Here is a 15795-nt window from a genome sequence, read left to right on the forward strand (position 1 = left end):
TATTTTGGTTCTCGTTATATGGTACTGTACAGAATTGTCTACTGGTTAATTTGTGACGTGTACTTCACCATTTATTCAGTGCATGAAATCATTGAGTCGCTGAAAGCTTTTTTCCGGCAAGTTCAACTTACAACAGATTTTTTACGTGGCGCCCCGTAAAATAATAGCGCAGCGTGTATACGTGTAATTCAGATCGTATCACATTATAAACATGCGGCTGCGTTATAAACCGGCTTTAGGCCCAGCTGTCGACCGCTGTACACAAACTGCGGTAGGCCCAATGCTCTGTGGTCAAAATGCATTAATTATTTGAAGTGATCCAAACACACAAAAACTTTAACACCGGAGTTTCTGCACACGAGAAGCATATTATAGATAAAATTATTTAAACTTAAATCCAGGTACAGATGGAAGCGCAAAAAAACGTTTTATCCTAAAATAACAATCTCTCTAATATCCAATTATTTAATGTATTAACTTTGACGTAAAAATTTTTATAAAAAATGTAAATAAATAATTGGACTGGAGAATGATGCGTACTTAATGGGCTAATCGAGAGTCCAACGAAAGGGTACTGAATAGCGTCACGATCGTAGAACAACGACGCATGTTGTTTTTTTCGCCGCACTTTATTTATTTTGTCACTCATGTCATAACTCGATAAGTGTAAAACTTTGATGCTTGAGTTAGTTAAATCTGTAGGGTTCAGAGTCCATATTGGATGACACACACGAGTTAAATTAGTTCACTGTAAGTAGAGTAATGACCGACGATGCACTGTCATCATTTTCTATCGAATCCAATACATTCGTATCATGCAACTCTTATCGTATTGTACGTTAAACCGGGAGCATTATTTTGCAGTACATTCACATCGCCTCTACCATGAAGAAATGAACTACAAAGGAACGTTGTCTATAAAAAGACCACAGGACGCATCCAAAATCAGTCAGCCCGTTCAGTTAGTTGGCCCAACAAGTTCAGTTCACTTCAGTCCAGCTCGACGAAGTCACACAGCTCCAGCATGTAATTCAAGTGCAGTCTCTTCAATCCATCATCGCTGCTACGCTCGAGCTACACAACCAAGTGCTGTATCTTATTCACCATGTAATAAATACGTATTAAACAGCAACCTTGTGTCTTTTTTGTCAATCTTTCACTGTAGTAGGAGCTCCAACTAACCCTCAGCAGCCCAATTCTACACATATAAACGTAATTTTTCAAACCTGAATATAAAGCGTTTATAACACGTTTTCAAGATAAAATGTAAAAGAGAGTCAATGTCGCATTTTTCTCACATCTGTCGTAATTCTACGATCACGACGATATACTCTTCCGGTCACTTTTTCTGTGGAGAAAGGTATTCCAAACCTATGCTTAAAAAACCTTGAAAAGGTAATGTTTTACCGAAACCAGTAATTTTTCAAATTGAAATTAAATTGGTGTGTAATATACAAAGAAATTTTATTTTATTTTAATCTATTGACAAATAATGATTTACAAAGTTAGTGCTTAAAACATTAAAAAAGATGAATGTATTTTGTATTGCTTTTTGATAATTTCCCTATTATATACCAATCCATGAGGGTTAATTTCAAAGAATTAAGAATAGTCCAGAAACCGCATACGCACATTAAACAGAAGGGGACTAAACTACTCATAAATGAGTAGGTTTACGTTTTGACCCATTAGTTTCTTTGTAGACGTCGCTCAATACGCAACTCCTGATTTGAATTCAACTATGCCGGGTTGTGTCCTTTTAAAGTGTAGAAATACTGCTAGGATCTTTAAAAATAAGGACGATTTACATTTCATGTGTAATTAGCAAACGAATGTTTAAATAGCAAATGCATTACTTAAAAATTGAATTATTTTCCATCTGTCAGATTGCCGAAGAAACAAAATGGAAATTTCATAGTGTTGCCAGGGTAGTCATTTTTTTACCCTACTTTGCTCATCTAATGAAAGAAATAATGAAAATTAGACCCCGGAAAAAACAACGCCGTGGGGGACATTTGAACGACATCATCTTTAAAACATCAAATAATATTTAACATGATATAAAAATATCCGTTTTGTGTAAAATAGAATTCGTTTTATATTTTCAGTTCAAAGTTCATTGATTCAATTACTCTTATTAAATGACCCTTTACTTGTCTACTCTGTTGTGTCAATCAATGTTTCCGCGTGCACAATAAAATTGTAGAGAAATTACCCGATTGCTTTTTTTTAACCTTTTATTGTGTTATGATTAATTTTTTTTCTCATCAAACAACATTGCGCGGCGACATCACAAATGCGCGCGGCAAAAGAAGGGCATAGTGAGGGGATTATTGGACACAGTCCGATGTATTCAAATATGATTCTACGCTTCTTCTGGGCTCTTCTTAATTCTATAGTTAATTTATTAAACATGTTTGATTGTTTGAATAAAACAAGAAAATAAAAATCAGGTTGTGGTCGCGTGGCTAGTGTTGCCGACTCACGGATCAAAGGTCCGAGGTTCGAACCCCACTCAGCCCCACCTTGATTTCCATTTTCTTATAGTGAGTTATTTACAACTCGTTAAAAATGGCCATCAAAATTAGGGTAAATTTGGGTAAATAAATAAGAGGACGTTAATATTTATAATTTTTTTAAAAATAAATCCGCTTTGAAAAATATTATATATTTAATTAGAAAAAAGTACCTAGATAAGTACCAAGATAAAATGAAATCCACCTTAGATGGATTTGTAAGATCGCGATCGGTCTGCAATGGGCCAAAAGAATGATTGATTTTTTTTTTGAAAAGCAATAAAGATTTTATCGCGCGCGATAAATATGCTTTTAAACACCCTTAAAAGTGATATATATTATCGTGAAATGCAATATATTTCACCACCCACTTGTTCATCTTGCTTATTTTATCTTTTCTTTGTCTTAGTGTGAGGTTAAATTGTGATAACATTGAGTGCAAAGCTCAACCAAGCGGAGCGAACTGAAAATAAATTGCTGACACAACTCGCCTTTCGCTCATAAAGCCTCCGTGGGCCAGGTGCATTTTATGAGCTGTGGCCGTGCTGTATCAGAGCAGAGATATTGTTTGAGTAACAACCTAAGTACTTTTCAAATATGTGTTGATTTATTTAATTTAATAAAATGATGCGATTTTAAGTATATATCTTAATTCATTGTCAAATTTTATTTTAACGCTAAATTAAATAATTATCATCATCAAAGCCTTATCCGCACACCTTATTGCACAGGGCATTGCATTGTTAAGCTAAGGGCAGCGTATCTGGATCATTTATTACAGGAAGATAAGGTGATCAGTCTTATGCTTCAGATAATGAAATACTCCAGTAAAAAACCACCCATATAAATGAATATTTCACGTTAAACTTCCCGGAACCTCAAGCATGGTAGGCGAAAGCTCTTACCACTACACTACGAGGCAAATGTTTCTCCACTCTTCAGACTTCTGTTATTCAACAAATTACAAAAAGTATGGAGAATACCTATAAAGAAGGGAATATGGAAGTCTAGGAATTTACAGGGCTTATGACCTGTCATTGGTTGGTTAAAGTGGCCACTTTAGACACTGTGTAATATTCACCATTTTTACATTAAATGAACGGTACTTCAAATTTAAATGTAAAGTACAAACATATTTAAAAAACATTATGACTTATATAAAAGAAAATAGTTTAAAATAGTTTTACCTGTAAAATTAGGCATGAAATTTGGCAGATAATTATTTTTGTTTCGTTCATTGAGAATTATATTTTTGCGATTTTTTATTACAATAATCCGTTTTTTATTTTATTTATGAAGATTGAATAAACACAAAAATACAAAATAAACGAAAAATTAAGAAGTGTTACGTAATTATCCAAGGAATAAATTTTATTAATGAACTTAAAAAAAAAAAACTGTATCTGTCAAATACAAAACGTAAACTTACTTAATAATCACTGACTACTTACTCTAACTAACTCTTCACTAGTGACATCTACCTACAAGTAAAATTGACTAACTGTTACTTGGTCAATTCTTTGGATCTTAAATTTACTAATAAGCGTGACTATGTGTGTTGGTCAGTTTTACTTGTCAAAAATCTGTGAGCTACTATCAAATGGTCACATTTTTTACTTATTAATTATTAAGTAATTGTTAATAAGTCAATAATCTCAATTTCGTCATTTTTGCAAATGGTCACTTTTACTTGTATAACCACGATATAGAAATGCATATTTGTTATGCATAATATTTAATGAATGTTTATTAAAGAGTATTGTTTTGAAATTTTCCAGATGCTATTTTTGCAAAAAATGCTAAGAACGCTTAAAAATGAAAGACCACCATCTGTTGAAAATATCTGAAAGCATAAATACCACACTTTTAAAATTGCTCTTTTCTTGGATGCATAATAATGCAAAGTATGTCGCAAGCATATTTTTATTATTTAAACTGTATTTAAGAACATTCTGTGAAACTCGGCCAAGCAAACATAAATATCTATAAGTGAACAAATTCTGAGTTTAAGAATTAAAAATAACGAAGATTATATTCTTTAGGTCATAGAAGAGAAAATGTCAAGAAATTTTATTTTTTGTTTTGTATTATTGCAAAATATATATACAGCGAAAACTTATAGGGTAAATTATTTATCTTACTAAGCAAACTTATTATAAGTTATTAAAAATACCCTTTTAGATAAATATTTCATATCAACCATTCAATTATTCAATTCAATTAATTTATTTTAAATATAACATATACATTACAAAAATATATTCAATGCGTACATATTATAAAAAAGAAAAAAAAATACACGAAAGAGACTCATGTCAAAGTAGTAGAAGAATCCTGCTCCGGAAAACCCCTTTGGATACATAGAACAGATCAATATCCAGAGCGATGTTGTTCAGCATAGCGGTAGCCCTTCCAACAGGCATAACCATAGGCAGGTTGGTCCTGAATATCGAAATATGAAACAATCTTTGCTGACGCTGTCTTAGGTAATTATCAGGAACATACAAACCAATGCTCATCATAATTTCAGAATCATCGATCATACCGCGCAACAATCGATAAAAATGTGTAGTCAAATACACATTCCTTCTAGTCTCTAAACTGTTGTAGCCATGCATACCCTGGAGAAACTCGGTCGGGTAGAGCCAAGGATAATACCCGCACTCTCTCATGTAGAGATATCTCAGAAACTTCTTTTGGATTTTCGCTATCATAAGAGAGTATTTCAGTTCATGTGGCCCCCAAATCATCGAGCCACTCTCGAGTCTACTTCGCACCAAGGAGTTGTAAAGAGTTCTCAGTACGCGGGTATTTTCGAAAACCCTGGCAGTACGCAGAACAAATCCTAACATCTTCAATGCACTACCACTGATTGTTGTTGAGCCATGTTGAGAATCGAATCCGAGACCTCTTGCGTGGTAGGCAAACGCGCTGTTCATAACACCACGTGGCCGATAAATTACATAAAAAAATATAGTTATGTGTGTGAAATAGATTCAGAATCTTAGACGAGTGTTTCGACTCGGTGCTCTCTGGTAAAAATTCAGAATTGAAAAATCGAGAAGAGATAAGCCCACCTCATGTAGTGTTTGGCTTGTTTGCCAGCCTTTCTTGAGGTCTTGGGTTCGATTTCTTGCAACGTGAAGAGAAAACTGATTTCAAAAGTTGTTTAAACTGCAATACCTCATTGTTTCTAGACTACCACCTGAATCGTAGTACTTATCACCTTACCTTCATGTAATAAATAATGGGTAGGGTAATAATGGCAATAAAAATGGCAAAAATAGACGACTGTTAGCTTTTTCCAAGAGATCGGACTTGCCTTTATGAGTGGAGTAAAGTAAATGATTTTTTAATTGTTTTAAATCACAATAAATGTATTCACGTATCTTTGACAAACAACAGAGTTAAAAGCATACAATTTAAACACCCATAAAATCATAGCACAAACAACAGTTAGTGACCTCGGAGTTATTCTTGACTCATCGATGAGATTTTACTGTCACGTTGAATACATTATGAAACGTGCTTCAAAATGAATAGGTTTTATCAGAATAACAAAATCATTAAAAAATCCACTAATTTCCATCACTCCGTATAAATTTGTCTGCCAAAGCTGCTAGAGTTCTCCTCCATCATTTGGTCTCCAAATTATGTAATTAATTCGGAGAGAATTGAAACTATCCAAAGAAAATAGTTTCGGCCACTTACATTTTGATATGGTTTGAGTGACACCTTACACATATACAATGATATGATCACTAATTTTATTTTAAAAAATATTTTTTTTTTGTTAAAATTCTTGGTGGAAGTTTGGAAGTTTATTGTAACTTATTATAGAAATAAAATACGAGTCCTACTAATTTGAAGCCGTAAATTTAGAATTACCAGTGACCAGTTTCATCGCTTTCGCAGCATCTTCGAGACTGGTATCATTATTATAATACTCAACGTATATTTAAAAAAAACAGTTGGGATAGAGAATTCAAAATTATATATTAGTAATTGAAAAGAGTTATTGTTGACAAAAGAACCATTTTACAAAGTGTTAAGGGTTTAATACAAGAGTTTATGTAAAGTTATTTCAATTAGTATGTGTCGTGGACTAACGAATAACAGGCCCGAGATTCGAATCTCACTCTACTACAACTTGATTTCCATTTTCTAATAGTGACTTATTTACATCTTGTTGAAAATGACCAGAAAAAAATATTTAGGCATAATAATTTATAAAAATATAAATAGAAGGACCAAATAAATAATGTTGTAAATGGAATGAGAAAACAAAAATATATTATTAGATTTAAAAAAATACTAAGTATAGATAAATTAAAATCAATTTATTTTGCATTAGCCCAAACTATATTACAGTATGGAATAATCAAATAGGGTGGTGTTTTTAAAACTAGTATTATATCGGTCGAAAAAATGCAGAAATTAATTATAAAAGTTTCATTAAAAAAGCCGTCTACATTTCCAAGTGTCCAAAATGTAAGTAAGAGACCTAAAACAATAGGTTCTATATAATAATCTTAACTCTTAAGTTAGAACAACTACAGCGAAACATCATTATACTTACAGGGAAATATTTTTAAGAAAGAAGTCGGAAATTCTTTTATTTGTAGCACTGATTAAAAACACCTTAATTTTTCTTTTGTTTTTTATTCAGAAAATATTATAATAAAATTAATTAAAAACATTATTGCAAGACGTCACTTCCCATGTATACATGAAAAGTTTTTTTCTTTTACGTAATGGGAAACATTAATATAAATATATCTACAATATTTGAGTTTGTCCAAATATTTCACCCCCTCGGGAGTCATTAAGATTAACAAATTAAAACAGGTTTGGAGAATACCTGAAAGAGGAAAATATAGAAATATAGGCATTTACAGGGCTTATGATCTGTCATTGGCTGGTTTAAGTGGCCACTTTACACACTGTGTAACAAAATCAACTGATCCAAGAAGAAGTTTAAGAATTGGAAAATTGTGTGTGAAAAAAGTGCTTCAAATATGAACTTTATAAAAAAAAAATGTTTGTATTCCTATAACTATAACATGCGATTTTTAACCATTACTAATAGCCGGGCCTAAGGTTGTCACTCCTTACAACTTACTGAAAATTGACTAACACATTATTATATTTTATAATATGTATTTTGAACACAAAACGCCGACTTCGTCGTGTTATCGTCACAAAGGAATTAGCTTTGTGATTGTGGACAAAGAGCGTGTATCAAAACTAAACTAGACATAATGTACAATGGAACGTTTTATCAAAGACAAAAATAATGCACTAAAGAAGAAATGTATTGTTAAACATGGCACGTATTTTGTATGTCTCATTTAAAATGAGACAGTTTGGCTAATGCCCGTATTCACAAACAAAACTCAAGGTGAGGAAAGTAAATTATACTGTCCCCACATTCAAGTTATTCTCTGCGTATGAGATAAGAATGTACTTTCTTCACCTTGAGTTTTATCATTGCATACGGGCATAAAATTACTCAAGTTTATAAGGCTCCGATTACAATTGGAAGTTTAACAGAGTTAATTATCGACAACATTTTGAGTTTGCCCAAATGTTTATAGACAAAAAACTGAATTCCACCCCTTAGGAAGTTTTTAAGACTAACATTTCTGTACCTTAGAGGGTTAAATACAGGAGTACACTTTTTGTCGTTTTGAAGTTAACAATGCAGAAACTACCGCAATAAGCTATTTTGTACGTGATAAAACACCAACGTCTACATTCGTCGTAAAAATGCTTCTTGAAGTTGAAATACAAATATCAAGTCCACTTTGTTTTAATGCTAAAAACATCAGTTATCCCAAAAATGCTATTTTAACATTGATTATTATTATCATAAGAAAAATCATTATTTTATCTTTAAACTTCATTATATTATATTATTATTTATTATAATCTTTATATAATATTATATTTTACTATTATCTTTATATTATAAGTTCTTCAAAAGTTAACATTACTATAAGGCTGTAGTCTGGTAAAACAAACGCAAAATTAGGAAATCATACGATTTTGCCATTTGGAAACAAATGTTTTTTTTAATCGCGCAATAATAAACAAATAAAAAAACAAAAAATAGATAGGAAAGATATTTTTTAAAGGTATTCCTGTTCAAAAATATACTAAAATATTTATGTAACCAAAATATAATTACTTTTAGACCGGCAGAATACGCCATTTCAAATTTAGACTAAACTTAGGTATCTGGGATCTAAATAAAGACTAAGTTTTAATTTAAAATTTAATATAATAATTTAAAGATAATAAATTAAACATGAAAGTGGCTTAAACGAAAATTAAAAGCGAAAAGAAATACAAGCAATTTAAATTACATACATTTTTCTGACATTTTCTTTTATTTCTACTTAAAATTATGCCTTCGGTAAAACTAAAAAAAAATAAAAAATTTAAATATACTTTAGTTAACCCTTAGACTGCTAAACAACGATATATCGTTGTTGTTAATCCCTATCATAAAGTTCTAACTAGACTGATGCTGACGTCATAATCCCCAAAAGGGTAAATGAATTCGGGAACTGCTTGTTGCACTTAGCCGTCAGTGGTATAAAACATTTTCAAAACATGAAGATTACTTATTCGATGGGTTATTATTCAGTTTCGTACCTATTTCAGCCCTACGGAAAATTTAATACAAAAAATGTTTTCTTACGCGCGGTTAAAATTCGAACATTAAATTGTACAGCAAAGTTTCTTGAAAATTAATAAAAAATAATACTTTGAACGACGTCACTTGTTCATATGAATCATCCAATATATATTTTACTCAAATTTCGTTTAGCATGCATTGATGGAAGTGGTAGGTTTGATAATAAGGGCACTTTGCCCCGCAATCAACAAAAAAACCATCGTAATACTGTCGTTTCAATAATAACTATTAAAACAATGCGCCTTGAGATTGCTGTGCGAGATTATTTTTGTTTGTTTTTATTTTCGATCAAGAAAGGGTTTACAACCGCTGTACGAGAATGTGTTGCGGGCGGCACGAGTTGTCTATCTTGCTCACTCCACTGGGCTTGAATTAGATATTTATGAAATGGAAGATTTTTCTTGGAATTGCTATTAACTTTTAAAACAGTAGTGTGTTTGGAAAACAACGTATTCGATAAAATATTTTTAAAATGTATTAATAATAAGATTTCTGATTAGATTCTTGAAAAACTGCGTAGCAGCGAAAGGGTTAAAACCTTTTTCATAGAATTGTATTAGATTTTTTTGAAAAAAAAAAGATAATTCTGGTTTTTATATTCAATTTGAAACAATACCTTATTGACTTTTTTATGACCTTCAGGCCAGCCCTTACCGAAAACAATAAGGGCAGTTTGATTTATTCAATTACATGAATCTCACCCGCAAAAATAAAAGTTTCAGCTCTTTAACTTTACAAACATCAACAAATGAAAGAATTGAAGAAATAAATATGATCAAATATGGGCAGAATGGTGAATGTTACACAGTGTGTAAAGTGTCCACTTAAACCAGCCATTGACAGGTAATAAACCCTGTAGATGCTTAGACTTCTATATTACCTTATTTTAAATGTTTTTTATATCTGTTGTAATTTAATAATATAAACAGCTCCCTAGGGAGTTGAATTCAGTCCTTGTCGACAAAAATTTGGACAAACTCAAAATATTGTTGATAAATCAATCATGTTAGAAAAATATTGTGGTGTTATAATAAATAATAAATAGTTGTTAAAGTTTAAAAAATTATAATTGTCAACGGGAAATACGGTCAAGAAACGTAATTAATTGTTTTTACGAAAAAAATGTAATGACCACTTCGCCTGTATGCATGTTCCAATTTACTCGGTAAAATTGCAGTTTTCATATTGTAGATTGCATCGCTGCGCGGTATGCACTTTACTGCATTAGTTTATACAATGACTTCCATATACCAGAAATACTATGCAGTGAAATATTTATTTATATACATGTAGTTTATTACACATTGTTTGAGACACAAGTTCTAACTCAATGGGACTAAAAGTCCTGTGTTGAAATGGGACGAGCAATTAGTTGACAAAGACACATGAGTATATCGCCACAAATATAGGATCAAAAACACAACACATAATTAAAAAAAACACTTATATATGGCACACCAATATGGGAAACAGTAAACTCAAACATTCGGAAAATCACCAAGGAGTTTCATACTCAAATTCCAATAAATTACAATAATAGGTTATGAACTACGCATGTACTAGGTGCGCAACTATGTTTTACGGTTTTTTCCTCAATTCAAAATCGCAAATTTATAGAAAAATACAAAAAATTGTTTATTCAAAGTATTGCTTATCACAAGCTATAAATTTGTGCCACCTTTCCGGCTACTTATGAATACCGTGACGATAAAATAATGCGTCTTTAGGCTGAAACCATTCATCCAACCAATTTTGCACTTCTTCAAAATTGGTCGTGTAGCCCAGGTTAGCCACAGCCTAACGACCGGAACAAGTGATAATCAAAAGAAACCAGATCTAAAGAATACGGTGGATGCAGTAGCAGATCCCGTTTCCGTGTTTTGATGGTGTCCTGGACGATGGAAGTGCGATGACACGGAGCGTTGTCATTTTGCAATATCACTCCTTCGTGTTTTGTGTCCCATTTTGGCCGTTTTTCGAGCAATGCATGATTCGAATTGATTTGTATTTGTCGGTAGCGATGCTTTGACAGTTTTACCCATTTTCAGCAGCTCATTACACGAGTACACGATTTATTTATGTTCACACCAAACACAGAGCATTGTCTTCTTTCCGAAGCGATTTGGCCGCCCGTCATCTTGATGGTTTGCCAGGTGAAAGCCACAATTTTTTGCATTGAGAGTTCTCGAAATATATCAATTTTTCATCGCCAGTAAAAATTCTATGCAGGAAACTCTTTCTTTCATGCCGCAAAAGCAACATTTCAGAGGTGGCTCTTCTGTTTTTTTGTTTTTAGTCTTCCGGGGCGCACCTTGTCCTCATTTACGAAATAGTTACATCTGAGACCAATCTTATAGAGCATGATTGCCGTAGGCCTCCTCAAGTAAACGGCGAGCTTGAGCTGCATCTTTTGAAAAATTTAAGCAGAAAAGCAAAGCTTTCCGCAAATGATGTTTATTTGTCACAAAATTCGACATCTTCGTTGTTAAATACGTGAAATATTTTTTCGTTGCGATATGTGTTGGTATTACGACTAATAATCGTTGACAGCTATTTAACTTACAAGACAAACACAACTTCTGACATGTACGAGTATGTTCACTACACATGTCGCTAGTGCCATCTATATGTGAAATCCGGAAACTTAGTTCGGCACCTAGTACCTAGATAATTATATTCGGAGACATTAAAAAACTCAACAAACGTTGGTTTTCAAAAGAACATTAAATTATTTTGCACCTAAACGACAATAAAAGCACAAATCTTTGAGTTATAAAATCTTAAAAACACTAATGTTAAATTAAAAGAAAAAATCTCATCGTTGTAAAATAAAAATAACGCAGCGTGGGCAAAAATTAAAAAATCTGGTACAACCAGCCTGTGAAACAGTTTCACAAAAATAAATTAAACTGTTACTGTAATGAAAAATTAGTCAGGATATCATAACGATTTTGCCAACACAGCTCTCTCGTTTCAAAGAAACAGTTTCACGAAGCAGTTTAATTTGTGAATGAATAATATCCTGACCAATTTTTCGTTACCAAAACAATTTGATTTTTTTGTGAAACTGTTTCAACTGTTTTCAGAGAATAAATGGTTAGTTTTTTTAACCACCTGAAGTTTTTATATGATTTTCTTTGTACCGACCATATTCAAAACATTCTTCTGTATTTTTATTTCAGTTTTTTCTTATGGAGACAGTAAAGCATTTGTTTTTTCATTAAAAAAATTCTCAAACAGTAATTCGAATAAACCTCATTGAAAAATTCATGAAAATCTAAGCCGTTTTGGTAAGTTTTTCAGTTAAGAGACCAAATTTTAATTAAACACGAAAGTTTGTCGATGTGCTCACACAATATAGCATTCTATAAACTCCACGGACTTTTGTGTTTTAATTTGTGTAACTATGTTGAAGTTTCCTCTTCCCAGAATCACTAAGAATTCACTTAGAAATTGTATTACGCGCTAGAGCCTTGTCTACCCCTGAGAACCATTTGCAGGCTTAACTGTGTACCCGAAATGGCGAATATTTTTTAGAAAATTTGATTCCGAGGGAAAATTGTTCGTATAATTCGATGAAATTTTCTTCCAAAGACAAAATTATTTGAGTTTTTTTCTATTTCGGATTTTTTCGGATACATGTAATGATGGATAAATTGCCTTCAGGTAAGTTTCAATTCAATTTAATTCATTTATTTTAAATATAACAAAAACATATATTCAATGACGACATTGGACTATTCTATAAAAATCAAACAGACGTATTAACAAACAATGACATAAACAAAGACCTAACTATGTTGACTAAATGGAAAAACACAAACTTACTTGAACTTAATGAAAAAAAATGCAATATTATCCATTTTGAATCTAGAAAAAATGTTATAAAGTAGATACTTACATAAATAATGAACGACTTACTGAAATTGAACATGTTAAATACTTAGGACTAACAATAGACAGACAATTAACATGGACAATTCATATCAACAATTTAATTAGCAAAGTGGCGACATTATCGAGTCTTTTTTTAAAAATCTAAAATTTTGTTCCAAAAACGGAAAAAATTCTAACGTATGAAGCCTATGTAAAAACTAAAATATATTATACGCAACTACTATGGGGAGTAGGATATCAAAATGACGTAAACAGATTACAAAGACAACAAAATAAAATATTAAAGTTAGTATATGACCTTCCCTATTTAACTGCAACTTGAGAACTTTTTAAACAAACTAAGCAATTAAATGTAACTGAACTTTTTCAAATAGAATCATTTAAATTTATCCATAAATTAGCCACTAATGTAATTGTAGACGAAGAACTAAAACCTGTGAAAAATTGTAGTCAACATGGACATATTACGAGAATATCAGACAAATACCATATACAACTTTCTAAAACAAGACAAGGACAATCAAGACTAATGAACCAGGGACTGAAATTGTACAATAAACTACCAGACAAAACTAAACAAAAGACTCAGACAAACTTTTCAAAAGAAGTAAAAAATATTATTTTGAACAACAGAGTATGACTGAAAAATGTATATATTATTTTATGTAAAATGAAAGTAATAATCCGCAAGGGTTTATAAATAAATTTAAAAAAATTAAAATACGTACATGTTTTAAAAAATATTTTAAAAATACACGAAAGAGACTCATCTAAAGTAGTAGAAGAATCCTGCTTCGGAAAACCCCCTTGGATACATGGAACAGATCAATATCCAGAGCGATGTTGTTCAGCATAGCGGTAGCCATTCCAACAGGCATAACCATAAGCAGGTTGGCCCTGAATATCGGACCATGAAACAATCTATGATGACGCTGTCTCAGGTAATTATTAGGATCATACAAACCAATGTTCATCATTATCTCAGAATTATCGATCATACCGCGCAACAATCGATACAAATGTGTAGTCAAATACACATTCCTTCTAGTCTCTAAACTGTTATAGCCAAGCATACCTTGGGAAAACTTGGTCGGGTAAAACCAAGGATAATACCCGCACTTTCTCATGTAGAGATATCTCAGAAACTTCTTTTGGATTTTCTCTATCATAAGAGAGTACTTCAGTTCATGTGGCCATCAAATCATCGAGCCACTCTCGAGTCTATTTCGCACCAAAGAGTTGTCAAGAGTTCTCAGTACGCGGGTATTTCCGAAAACCCTGGCAGTACGTTGAGCGTTAGGACCATGGAGTACTGTGAACAGAAGTAAGAGGGTGTGATAGTCTCTCCACAGTCTAATTTTGAGTCATTTCAGAATACAATAATCAGATTTGTGCTTATATTTCTTACATTATTTGTATTTATTAGCGATAGTAAATTTTGGTGTGGTAATCACCCTGATTTTACGCAATGTACCTACTTAAATAGGTCAAAAATAGCGATGAAATGCATTAATTTCTTTTGTTGATTTTGCGTTAGCTTTTTGTATGAAAACATTTGTTCAATCAACAAAATTGTTGCAATGTCAATATTTGTACATAGCAAATAAAAAATGATGTTTCATAAAATGGTTGTTTTGTATACTTTAACTAAACAAAATAAGTACTTGAGGACTTGAAATATTTTAAATAAAAAATAAAAATGTAACGAAAGAAATACAAAATAACAATAAAACGAACTCCCTTTCAAAACGAATAGTTTATTTTATTTAGGCCGGAAGTACCTTTTCAATTAATCTTTAATATACGTGCTAAAACTATAAACATAAGGCTTTTAAATTTTTTCAAAAGTGGCGGAAACATGAATAGTAAAAGAGCGCCGCATTAAAGATATATTTACTTTCACAGGAATCGAACCCAGAACGTCAAGAATGGTAGGTGAATGCGCCAACCGCTTCAAAACTAAGCGGACTTATCTTCACTTGATTTTCTTTCTGAATTTTTAACTAAGAATGAAAAAAAAAACACATTTTTAGAAATATGAAAATAATCTAAAGCAATACAAAAAACAAATTTAGAAAACAAATACAAGTGATGATGAAATTAAAGAATTATAAAAATTAGCGCCTCGATTTAAGGAATATGTATTTGTAAATATCGACCAGCTATTTTTTATCCAATATCAAACGGACAACGCCACAATACGCTACCTCATTCCTTTCGTGTTTATTTATTTCAAGTTCAGCAAAATTGTTCTTCCCGTCAGATTTTTTGAATTAAAATTTGTAATTAGGCAAATCGCAGTTTGCAGGTGGTGAAATTAATTTAAAAACAAAACTATAATGTTTGTAAGAATCCGTAACATTTTCCCACTTTGTTTTAAAACTACCACGAGCCTGGTAACATTAAGATAGAAAAAAGAAAACCCGCTTTTAACAATATCTTGATATTTATATGACAGAGCATGCATGAGTACTTTTGCTTGCGTTTCTCCTTTTCCATACTTCTGCCTAAAGTTCCGAGACGCCGACACTTCCTGACCAGGCCAAAAGAGAGGACGGGACAACATGCACACAGAGTATAAAAGCTCTGTTTATGGCAGATATGTCAAACTAAATATTTTCAGTAAAGTAAGAATAAAAAAATTCCCCTGACAGATCAACGTACATTTTTAAAATGTAT

This window comes from Micrasema longulum, unplaced genomic scaffold (genome assembly GCF_059751315.1).
Source record: "Micrasema longulum isolate JH-2025_06_02 unplaced genomic scaffold, ASM5975131v1 h1tg002675l, whole genome shotgun sequence".
NCBI classification, from domain to species: Eukaryota; Metazoa; Arthropoda; class Insecta; order Trichoptera; family Brachycentridae; genus Micrasema; species Micrasema longulum.